Source organism: Saccoglossus kowalevskii, chromosome 10 (genome assembly GCF_978046115.1).
Source record: "Saccoglossus kowalevskii chromosome 10, keSacKowa6.1, whole genome shotgun sequence".
Taxonomy (NCBI): domain Eukaryota; kingdom Metazoa; phylum Hemichordata; class Enteropneusta; family Harrimaniidae; genus Saccoglossus; species Saccoglossus kowalevskii.
Window position 1 is genome coordinate 12,196,567 of NC_140650.1, and position 10,600 is coordinate 12,207,166.

Genomic DNA, 10,600 nt, shown 5'->3' on the forward strand with positions numbered 1-10,600 from the left:
AGATATGAGCTACAGGATCACAAGCAAGTTTATTATTACATAAAAAGATTCAAAGAAAATACAAATAATTCATTATCATATTTTCTCTATTAAGTTTGTATACACTTTATGTAAATAACTGAGGTGTGGCTATCATAAAAATAAACCATTTTTTATTTAATGACTCAACACTAAATTTTTAGTTTTTGTGAGTGTGCTTCTAAAAAGCTAATACATAAGTGTTTATAAATTGATAGTTCTTTGAATTTGTAATTATTGAAAATTTGCAATGAAAGTTCATTGAACAGTTTTGTCATCAAATATCGACATGGACTATAGATTAATGGTCAACAAACAGTTTGAACAAGTTTTGAAGTTCAAAATGGTTGCAAAGTACACAAATGACCTTCATTATAAGTCCAGGACATGTACACTACATGCTAGGTTTATCTAGGTTAATAAGGTATTATAACTTGGGTTAATAAAGTATAAATTTCAGTTTAATATATCACAGTACAGTCGTGCATTATTTGGTTCAAAGATGTTACAATGAATAATTGACTAGAAAATACAAGAACAATGACTCACTGTACATGATAGAAAAAATAACAGTGACATTCAGCTCAACATATCATTGCACTGACGTCAACCTATGGGCAGTAAGATTATGCAGCCTAGCAGATCAATGCTTAATCCAGGGGTTTACAAGAAATTTGATAAGGTTTGAGGCCCTGACTGTGAATTGACTGAAATCAGTTAATTCAAACAGAGCAATACATTCCTTACATGTTGTCTCGTAGTTTCCAAGCAGTCCATGAACAAAAGACTGGTCAATGAACCAACGGTAAATGAAATATTCAGTTGAGTGTGAAAAATACAATGTAGATTGGCCCAAGTATATTTTTAACTGTCTAATCTAGGTTATAGGCAATGCAGCAAGCTGTAGAATACTCAAAATTCTCAATATTTCTTGTTATAGTCCCGTCCTACAGGTCTGCCTGTCATACCTTTCAAGTCATCCAAACAAATCAGTGTATGTCTAGTATTAGCTCTATGAAAATAAGTCTTGAACAATATTGTAAATAAAAACAGTAGCACGAAACAAGCATATATATAGCTGGAAATTCATTTTTATTTTACCAAAAACAAAATTTCTAGCTGCCTAGGTGTTGTTTGCATAGGCGTAGTGCGACCATCTTAACATTTTATATTACATACTCAGTTGGCACCATAAATGCCATTTTAGCTCACTTTTTTATTCAAAAATTTGAAAAAAGGGGGCTGATACCCTTTTAAGTTGTTATTTTTTAAACTGACACATTTGATACGCCGTAGAATATGTAGAATTGATTGGCAATTTCTGTTTTAACATTTTTGATCAATGGGCAGACTTATGAGAACTGATAATGAATATAAACCCCATACACTTCCTCTAGTAGAAGTGATTCAATGTTTCTATGCTATTCATTTCTCAGGATATTACATGCACCAATGAAATCCAACTATGCAGGTAAATTTCATAAAAAAAATTAATCAGAAACAATTTTTTTATTCTTGGCTTTAGTGAGAGTATATACTTTAATGAATACATCTTATTGAATATTAAAACAAAATTAAAACTGTCACTCGTCAATTTTTTCTACAACAGAAGCAAACAATTTATTTTAGCCAGGTAATTTGGCCTGTTACCACTGAATAACTGTATTACCAGTGAAACAATTACAATTCTGGCTCACATGCAACTCTACTTGGCCAATAGTGACACAGCAAACATTAAAAATCATTTGCAAGTCAGGATTGAGAATATACAATTCTAAATTAAATCTAAAAGGCTCTATTACACAAGTTTATCATCATGTAATTGCACTATGACAAACACACATATGGTCTTCTGACATTTAATGAGAGTAGTTTGATGAAAACAGAAATATAAAAAAATGGTCCCCTGTTGTGAACCTATACTTTAATGAACTCCAGGTCTGGGCACAACATGACAAAAGGTGAAAATGGAAATAACAATACATTTGCAATTAGTACCAAGTACATGCAGTGTGTATGCTGATCAAATATTCATCTGATTACTTGTTTCCTGGCAACAAACTGGGCAAGATGTTCTCCCAAGGCTGCCTGGCTTATGACACACACACAGAAAGAATGTTCAAACATGGAATGTTGTCTAATATCCATTTAGACACTACAAACTAGGGTATGGTATTACTAGTTTCTGATTAAAAGAGTTAATAATTTATTAAGTGTTAAGCACTTGTTAACAATTCACAAGCAACATTTTTAGGGACGTTTCAAAGAAGCTCACAATTAAAAAAGTTGAAAAAACAATGAACTGAATAATGAATGGTTACTGGTATTATTCTACTGTAAATAAAAACAGCAACACGTTCAAGATGAATAGATCTTTTCACACTTGTAATTAAACACATGATGATACATGACATGACATGTATTTATGATACAAACATGTAAATATTAACCAGTCAGGATACTGTAAAATCTGTATTAAAAGCCTATTCTATTAAAATGGTACAATGCAACAGAGGGGATGCAGCTTCTATTAGAGCACATATGAGAAATGGTGAATTTTTGGATCTCAATTGTTCAAAAAAAATGGGTGCGGCTTCTGATACAGATTTTACAGTAGTAAACTTTGGAAAACAGAGATTTCGTGGGACCAAACAAGTAAGGTCAAGAGAAAAAAAAATGTGTGTTTCCTTTTTTTTTTACCATATTGTGAAAACTTCACAAAATAGAGCCAGAAGTTGTAGATTTTAAAGAAATTTAAAACTATGCAAAACTGAGTAATGTAAACAACTTTAAACTTATTTATGATACTTGTATCTTTAAAAAAGAACAGTCCTTATATGTAAGAAAAACAAGTGAAACGGTATGTACCAAGAACAAAATATTAAAAAATACCTATCTGAAAAACATGTAATACCGGTAAGAACCACAACATTTTTTTTTTATATGGCCTGACCAAAATTTTATTTTCTGGCAATTTAGGTATTACCGGTACTTGTATGTAAGTAGTATAAACATCCCAACATTTTACCCCATAAAGCATTTTAGCTTAGTATTAAAAGAAATTCAAAAATATGAAAAAAAAAATTAAAAATGTGTGTAATGTTAGAACAATAGTACCATTCTGACTACTGGTAATACCGTATTTGCTTGAATAAAAGTGCACAAGTGTTTGAGAATAAAACCTGAATTTCATTTGGGAGATATAGATATAGGAGTGCCGTGAATGAATGTTTAGTGTCTGTACTGTATTTGGGGAAAGAGTTCCTTTTGTACCCTACCCTTCAACACTCTCCAATTTAATACTCCTCCTAATGACATCTATAGCTATCTAGAGGGGGCACATTCAATTGAATTGGGGTTGGGAGTGGAGGGCACAAAAGAAACTCTTTCCATGTAAAATTTCCCCAAAACAAAAATTTTGGCTTAAACAAACTTTGTACTACATGTATTACAGCAAATAAGGTATTCAGTATGATGTAAATACCATATGTACACTATTAGAAGCATATAAACCAAAAATTGTATTTGATTTATCAAATAAGACATATTTTGACCACTGAGCTACTAATAGTAAATACAGTATTGAAATTTGAAGTACTGTAGAATACTTTATTTTCGCTTGGAATTTATTTTCGCTGAAGGGATGATTCCGTGAAAATAAAATCCAGCGAATATACTTTTTTTCCTATATTTCACATTAAACCAATCAAAAATCAGTGAAAAAAAATTCCATACAAAACGCCCAAAAAGTCTTTTCAGCAAAAATTAATTCCAGTGAAAATAAAGTATTCCACAGTATTTGATTTTCTAAAAGTTTAATAGGTCAATAACCGTCTGAATTCTAGTTGAAACCATCTAAAAATAAATGCAGGAAAGGCATATATAAAGACAAATGTATCGAGAATTAATACTATCATTTGATAGTATTTGCAAATTAAAATTAATTAACCACCTATATGAGACTGCATAGGTTGCTTCTCGTATCATTCCAGCAACTAGACAGGGGTCAAGAGCTGTCTGAACTCGTAGCCGAAACCATCTAAAAATAGATACCATCGGTAGATGCCGAAAAGGCTTATCCGTGTGTTTAGAAAATCATCACATTGGCCACAGCTTTATGTCAATATATTGAATGTCTTTTTAAGATAATTGTGAAAATAATTATTTGATACAAGGGCGATGGAACATGGGTAATTATTAACAAACATTGGAGCTTACAATTTCTAAAACCTAGCTGTCAGTAAAACCTTTGAAATATTGCAAATGTCTGAAAACCCATAGATTCACAGCTATAGAAAAATACTCAAGTCAGAATTTATTGGATTGAATATCAGTGTTCTCAGGAGATAAAAATCAAATATTGCGGATAATTTGCATGGATGCTGATTAATTATAAAAATCTATACATATTTGCAATGGCAAATGCTCTGGGGAAAACAGAGTACATAATTAATCTAACCGCATGGGCATTAGTTATTATAAGTTACACAACTGGGTTTAATTCATAAATACAATAAATACAACTAATTGACCATGAGTTGAGTTGAGCATGCCTTGGCCACTGCTAGAAAATGCAATTATTATTGATAAAATGTACAAAAAAATCATCTTTAATTGTTTTATGCTTCATTTATAGCATGTTGACTTAATTAAATTCATGTTGCACATAATTTATGAATGATTTGATGCAGTGAATAAAATTACCCCCTATCTGGTCACGTCAATGTAAAAGTACATGATGGCGCTGGCAGAACAAGAGTAAAAGCATTAATTTTCACTGGCTTTTACAATTCACGAATTTGCTAGTGAAACAATGCGTTCAATTGTAAATAATTACAAAATTAAAACCCAGTGAATAAATTAATGCATTTACAGTACTCATTTCTCACCTTGGCATGTGTTTTTTTTATAGAGCAAATACAAGGTCAGTAGACTTCAAGTAGACCTTTTGATGTGCTCCACTGTGGAATGTTGGATTATTTCAAAGAGAAATTTTATGCAAAAGGGTGCAGTAAGGCTTACCAATATTAGGATAACAAAATTCGAAATACTAAATATGAAAAAGTGTAAATACAACCAAAATAGATATTACAGCTTTCACACGACTCATGATGCAAAAATTCAATTAAACCTGTATTTCTCTACTAGTATTTTAGGAAGTCTATTTATTGTACATGGATTTTTAGTATTTTCACGTAGTAAGTCCAAATGAGAAAGTGCAGATGAACTGAAAAACACAATGTCATTATCACACGAAAAGAGGGTCCCCTCCTTCATGTTACAAGAATAAGGGTCAATCCTAATCCAATCCTTGTTATGAGTGGGTGTGTGGTTCAAAATGGTCATCATGTTTCAATAGTTTAGGGCTCCATTTTCATGTATACATATTTTTTTAAAGTATGGGTTTAACAGAATAATGAATTTTGCTGCAACACCGTGATAATTTTCAATCTATATAGTGAATGAAAATATTGGAAGATACCCTGAAATCATTTCTATTATTAATTTATACAGCTCTTAACAACGACAGTGCAGCCAACAAAGCACTGCCAGGAGCAACTCTCACATCCACCAGTAATTGAAGGGATTCAGCACTAACATACTCTAATGCTTGTCAAATCATGGACGTACGTGGGCAATGCCTAATTTTGTCTTTCTATTATTTCTTATATTTGTCCTTTGAGAGCAGCTTGCTACTTCGACCGCGGCTTTCGCGGTGAGAGTAGCCCGTCACTGGGGTGGCGGATGGATTCGCACTGGCGGAGCGTATACCACTAGACTGATGAGATGTCTTCTGTCTAAGCATAGTCCAATCAAAGGTGTAGTCGTATTGAAAGTTCAAAGTGCGAAACAGGATACGAAATAACTGACGCAGATACATATAATCGGGTGACTCTTCAAACTTCAACCCACGGCAGTAGTTTAGATACATCGCGAACTCGGCAGGAAATCCTTTGCATAGCACTTCAACGGGGGTAGACGCCTTTTTCTCACTAATTTTTTCGTATTTCTGTTTCTTTGTAGTTGCTTTCAACCCTTGCCATGGAAGTGAAGTCCTATTAAAATACATCAGAACGTAACCAAGGGACTCCATGTCGTCTCGTCGACTCTGCTCAACGCCAACATGAGCGTGTATACTCGCATACCTCGCCGTGCCGGTCAGGTTTTTGTCCTCTCTATACGGAATGTGCTGCCTTGTGCGGCTATCGCGATATTTTTTGGCCAGTCCGAAATCTATTAAATACAGTTGATTGCAGTGTCTGCCAATACCCATGAGAAAATTGTCGGGTTTTATGTCTCTGTGTATAAAGCTTCTATTGTGCACGTACTCAACACGGTTGATCAGCTGGTCGGCTAACATCAGCACTGTTTTCATTGTAAAGCGGCGCGAACAGAAATTAAACAAATCCTCCAAACTCGGTCCCAACAAATCCATCACCAAGACGTTGAAATCTTTTTCCTGGCCATACCAGCGAATATGAGGCACTCCTACGCCACCTTGGAGTATTTTATATATCTTACTTTCATATAATAATTGCGGATGTCTGGCTTTCTGTGACTCGAGCTTTACGCCGACTTCTTCGCCATTCGTACTGTTGACACCCAAGTAAATGTCGCCGAACGATCCACTGCCGATCTTGCGTACCAATTTGTACTTTCCACCGACTATGAACTCTCCGTTCGATTTTGACCCCATAAGACTAGACATGATGGCTCGGCTGTGATTTGAAAAGTAACAAAAACACTATAGAAGCCAGTGGACGTCGTTGCTTTGCCGACTACTTTATAAAATGTGACACACGGAAAATATCATCTGCGCATGTCACATGTCTGCATAAATTTGCATATTTATTTTTTTGATTTTTTGCTCGATTGTACAATGGAACAAAGAAATATTTACAGAAAAAAAAAACAATTAATTAGTAAATAGGTTTTAGTATTTAGTAAATGCATGTTAGGTGCAAAGGTGAGTAAACCACGGTTACTGGTAACCGTGGGTATACACACTGTAAACGTGTTCGACACTAATTGTATATGTCAGGGGAATCTCGAAACTAACACAATCAGCTGGCGTGCAAATGATAGGCAAATTATAAATGCGGCTTATTTACCGATATACTGTATATTAACTAATCATCATCAAATTCAGGGCCAATCAGCGACGGCCGATAAATTCTGTTTCAAATACCCCGGGAAAGTGTTCTCGCTTGGCATTAAAATGGCTTTTTTTGTTTTTCTGCAGGGGGAGGGGTATTCGAACAAAAAAATTGTGGCAAAACTTTTGGAGTAAGGAGTGTATGTTTTTACTGTATAATCAAGTTAATTTTTTGTCATTTCTGGAATAGTTACGTTTACTACTAAGGGTTGAATCCTATTTTACATGTCTGTCTGTGCTAGTGACACACACAGAATAATTATAATACTCGTATCAGTTTTATGTTATATTCGATCAGGGAGCTGTATAGAAATCAAGAACATTTTCCTGGCGGCGATGATCATACGGGACAAAGGAATCGTACACAATGGTTTTATAAGGGATTACAGTCTTTAAAACAAAGGGCGTTAACTGGTATTAGAATTGGTCCAGTCTGCTTCTCATTACAGCTCCCTGGTGCGATTAACTATCATGATACAAACTTGTTATTTCGTGAATGTATGCAGAATAATTACACTGTCTGACCATGAGGGCTGGAGCATTTTCTTGATAATTTACTCTCCTACAAGATACAGGAGTGCGTTGTTGTCTGAAATAGGCCAGTTTAAGGGCGGAAGTACAGATATTTATTTATTTATGCTAAATCACGATTCAACGACCCGTCAGTCACTCAAAAGATCACCGACAGTGCCACAAACATGTGTGAAAATACAGTGCGTTAGAAAATTGTGTACCATGCCAGACTCAGAGTAAAGTCACTATTCATATAATTAACCGAAATCTGTCAACTGAAAACCAAGTCGTTCTGCGAACGTGTAAATGATCTTATGATTTGATGATCGAACGGACCTAAAAGAAAGCCACCGTGATATATTATTGACGAATAAAACGAAGTATGCAAAGAAAAAGGGAATCAACTGGAATGTGAAATGGAGGACGTAAAAGGCTGAATGATGCGCGATAAATTACTTCTTTTTTGAGTGATCGAAGGAGGAATCTGGGAAGCCACAACCTCAACGTTTAAATACAACAACATGGAGACGACCAAATCTCATCTAAATAATGTTTCAGACACAATTGCGTTGACAAAAGTGACCCTACACAAGGCTATATTATAGTATAGCATATTTTATTTGACACAAAATAATGCATGGAAAATACATCATCTATGGCCTTTATATATAATGCGATATGAAAACCAACGGTCAAGTCAAGTCGCTAACGTTAAAATTTGTCATGTGACGGAGACCGTAGAAAATATGACGCACGACGTACACCAGTGTGAGTGTGGTTAAGTGACACCTAAATTCATCAGTGAGAGGCCGTCGGAGGGGTGTTTGGCATGATTTCACCTAGAGCATCCGTTAAGTTTCCATCTTGTACCCTAATTTCTGAGGTTCAGTTGACAAAACTGGAATTCAATCGATGACGCCTTTAAATGGAGACCTTGACGCAACCCATTTTGACAGTATTATAACGGTTTCTATGACAGACATATTATGCCAGATCTCAAATTGTAATCTGGTGACATAAGCTGAAAAATTATATATAATGTATGGTGTGTACTTTTTGTTGTACTTTTTGTTTTGTTTTAAAAAGTGTCAAAAATGCAATTTTTCTTTATCATTGTGCGCTATGGAATTGTTCTAAAAATAGCAATTTTTGAAAAATATTAGGACAAGTTTTTTAAAATACCAAAAATGCTATTTCAAGTTGCGATGGAACATTAGCTTCATAATTTTACATAATAAACAAATGAACATTGTCATGCGATTTATGGCCAACTTTTTCAAAAGATTATGAGCAGGTTTCTACCTTAATGTACAACCTCAGTTTTGTTATACCTCTATATATAGGGACTGTACATATACATTATATATAGTATGCTTTCATTGTCCGCATTTCGTCGGTCGCCGTTACAAATTATACTATACTGATTACACAGGAAATGTTTTATTAAAAATAAAAATCGAAAAAAAAATCGGGCGTTAGTTATAGCTATTTCCGTTTAAACACTATATCTGAATCATTAAACTTAGAAGGCAGCGACTTCGAAGTTATTAGAGCCCATCGCTCGCGCGAACAAACGCCCTCAGCCGTTCGTCGGGACAAAACATTGCAGCAAGCGAGAAAGTTATTGAAGGAAACCAATGTATGTGTCTCCTAGCAGTTTACACCTAAAGTATGAGAAGCGAAAGAAACTCGTCACAAGAAAGCAAGAGACGATGGTAAAGATGGTAAACGAGCCTTAAAAGGAAGCAGAGGTCTCTGCCTAATATCACATCCCTGTGAGTCGTTTGAATTATTTTTAGACTTGTCTTTTGACTTTTTTTTTTTCAATTTCCAACTGACATGTATGTGATCTCTTGTAATAGTTTATCTTTTTCCGTGCAATCCCCTTCAGGCCCTGAGCTAAAATTATTCATTTACACACAGTTTAATTACAGGGCATATAATTTGTCAAATTCTACTATATTTGTACAACTTATCTCCTCCCAACCGCATTCTGATGTTAACAGCATTAAAATAAACTAGATAACAACACCCTACCCTCCGCCATGACGTTAAAAACAATAAACAACATACAAACGAGTTTCATCAATGTAGTTGGAATGTGTCAAGTGCAACATATACCGTTTGAAAACTTCAGCATCTTCCAAAATAGTTCAGTAAGAGTGCTGTGCGCACGCACCGTCTCCCACCTATGGTTAGATCATGGGGGCAGCCATAATACTTTCTGCAATATCGGACCACGCAACACCACTGGCCAACCTACAACACAGGTTAACAGCTACAACTTCTCTGAGGAGATCATTTAGTTGGAGATGACATTTTCTGAAAAAAAAAAGCTATATAAAACTATCGAGATATTTAAATAAATGATTCACGATAAAAAACAGTTTTTGCCGGATATTTCATTATTAGCGGGTCGACACTAACACGCGTCTTCCGTATTTGTAACTGAAGCAACTGTGTAACTATTTGTTTCATTGTTGCGAGTCGGTGTTTTTACCAATCACGAGGACATGATGGCGATGATACCGTGATAATCACCCCGCAAACGACGACCAAAAAAACGATGATCACAAATTTGAAAAAAAAAAAAAAAACTACTCACAGCGTATTCTCTTGCTATATTACGGCAGCTAGATTACGCCTACAACCAAATAATAACACGTGAATATAAATGTAAGAAAAATAGGCAAAATGCTACAAGTTTTACATGAACGGCAAAACACTCACCTACTCGGAACGAACGTCAGCGCTGGAACGCCGCGTATGCGTTCCCGTGCACGTCACAATTTTAACCTCTCGTTTATGTTGTTAATCTTCAAATTAAAATAAATTAAAGCAGTCAGTGTATAAGTGGCTAACACCACGAAACATCCGGGAGTTGTTTCGGGCTATGCCCTGACCCATCAGTGT

The 10,600-nt window shown here is 35.0% G+C and overlaps 1 pseudogene across 1 annotated transcript; it reads right to left on the reverse strand.

Moving 5' to 3' along the window:
• Window positions 1-1,091: 1,091 nt before the first annotated feature.
• LOC146737870 (casein kinase I pseudogene) lies at window positions 1,092-6,798 on the reverse strand (annotated as a pseudogene). The gene has a single exon (XR_014930700.1). The product of XR_014930700.1 is annotated as a casein kinase I pseudogene (transcript).
• Window positions 6,799-10,600: the final 3,802 nt, after the last annotated feature.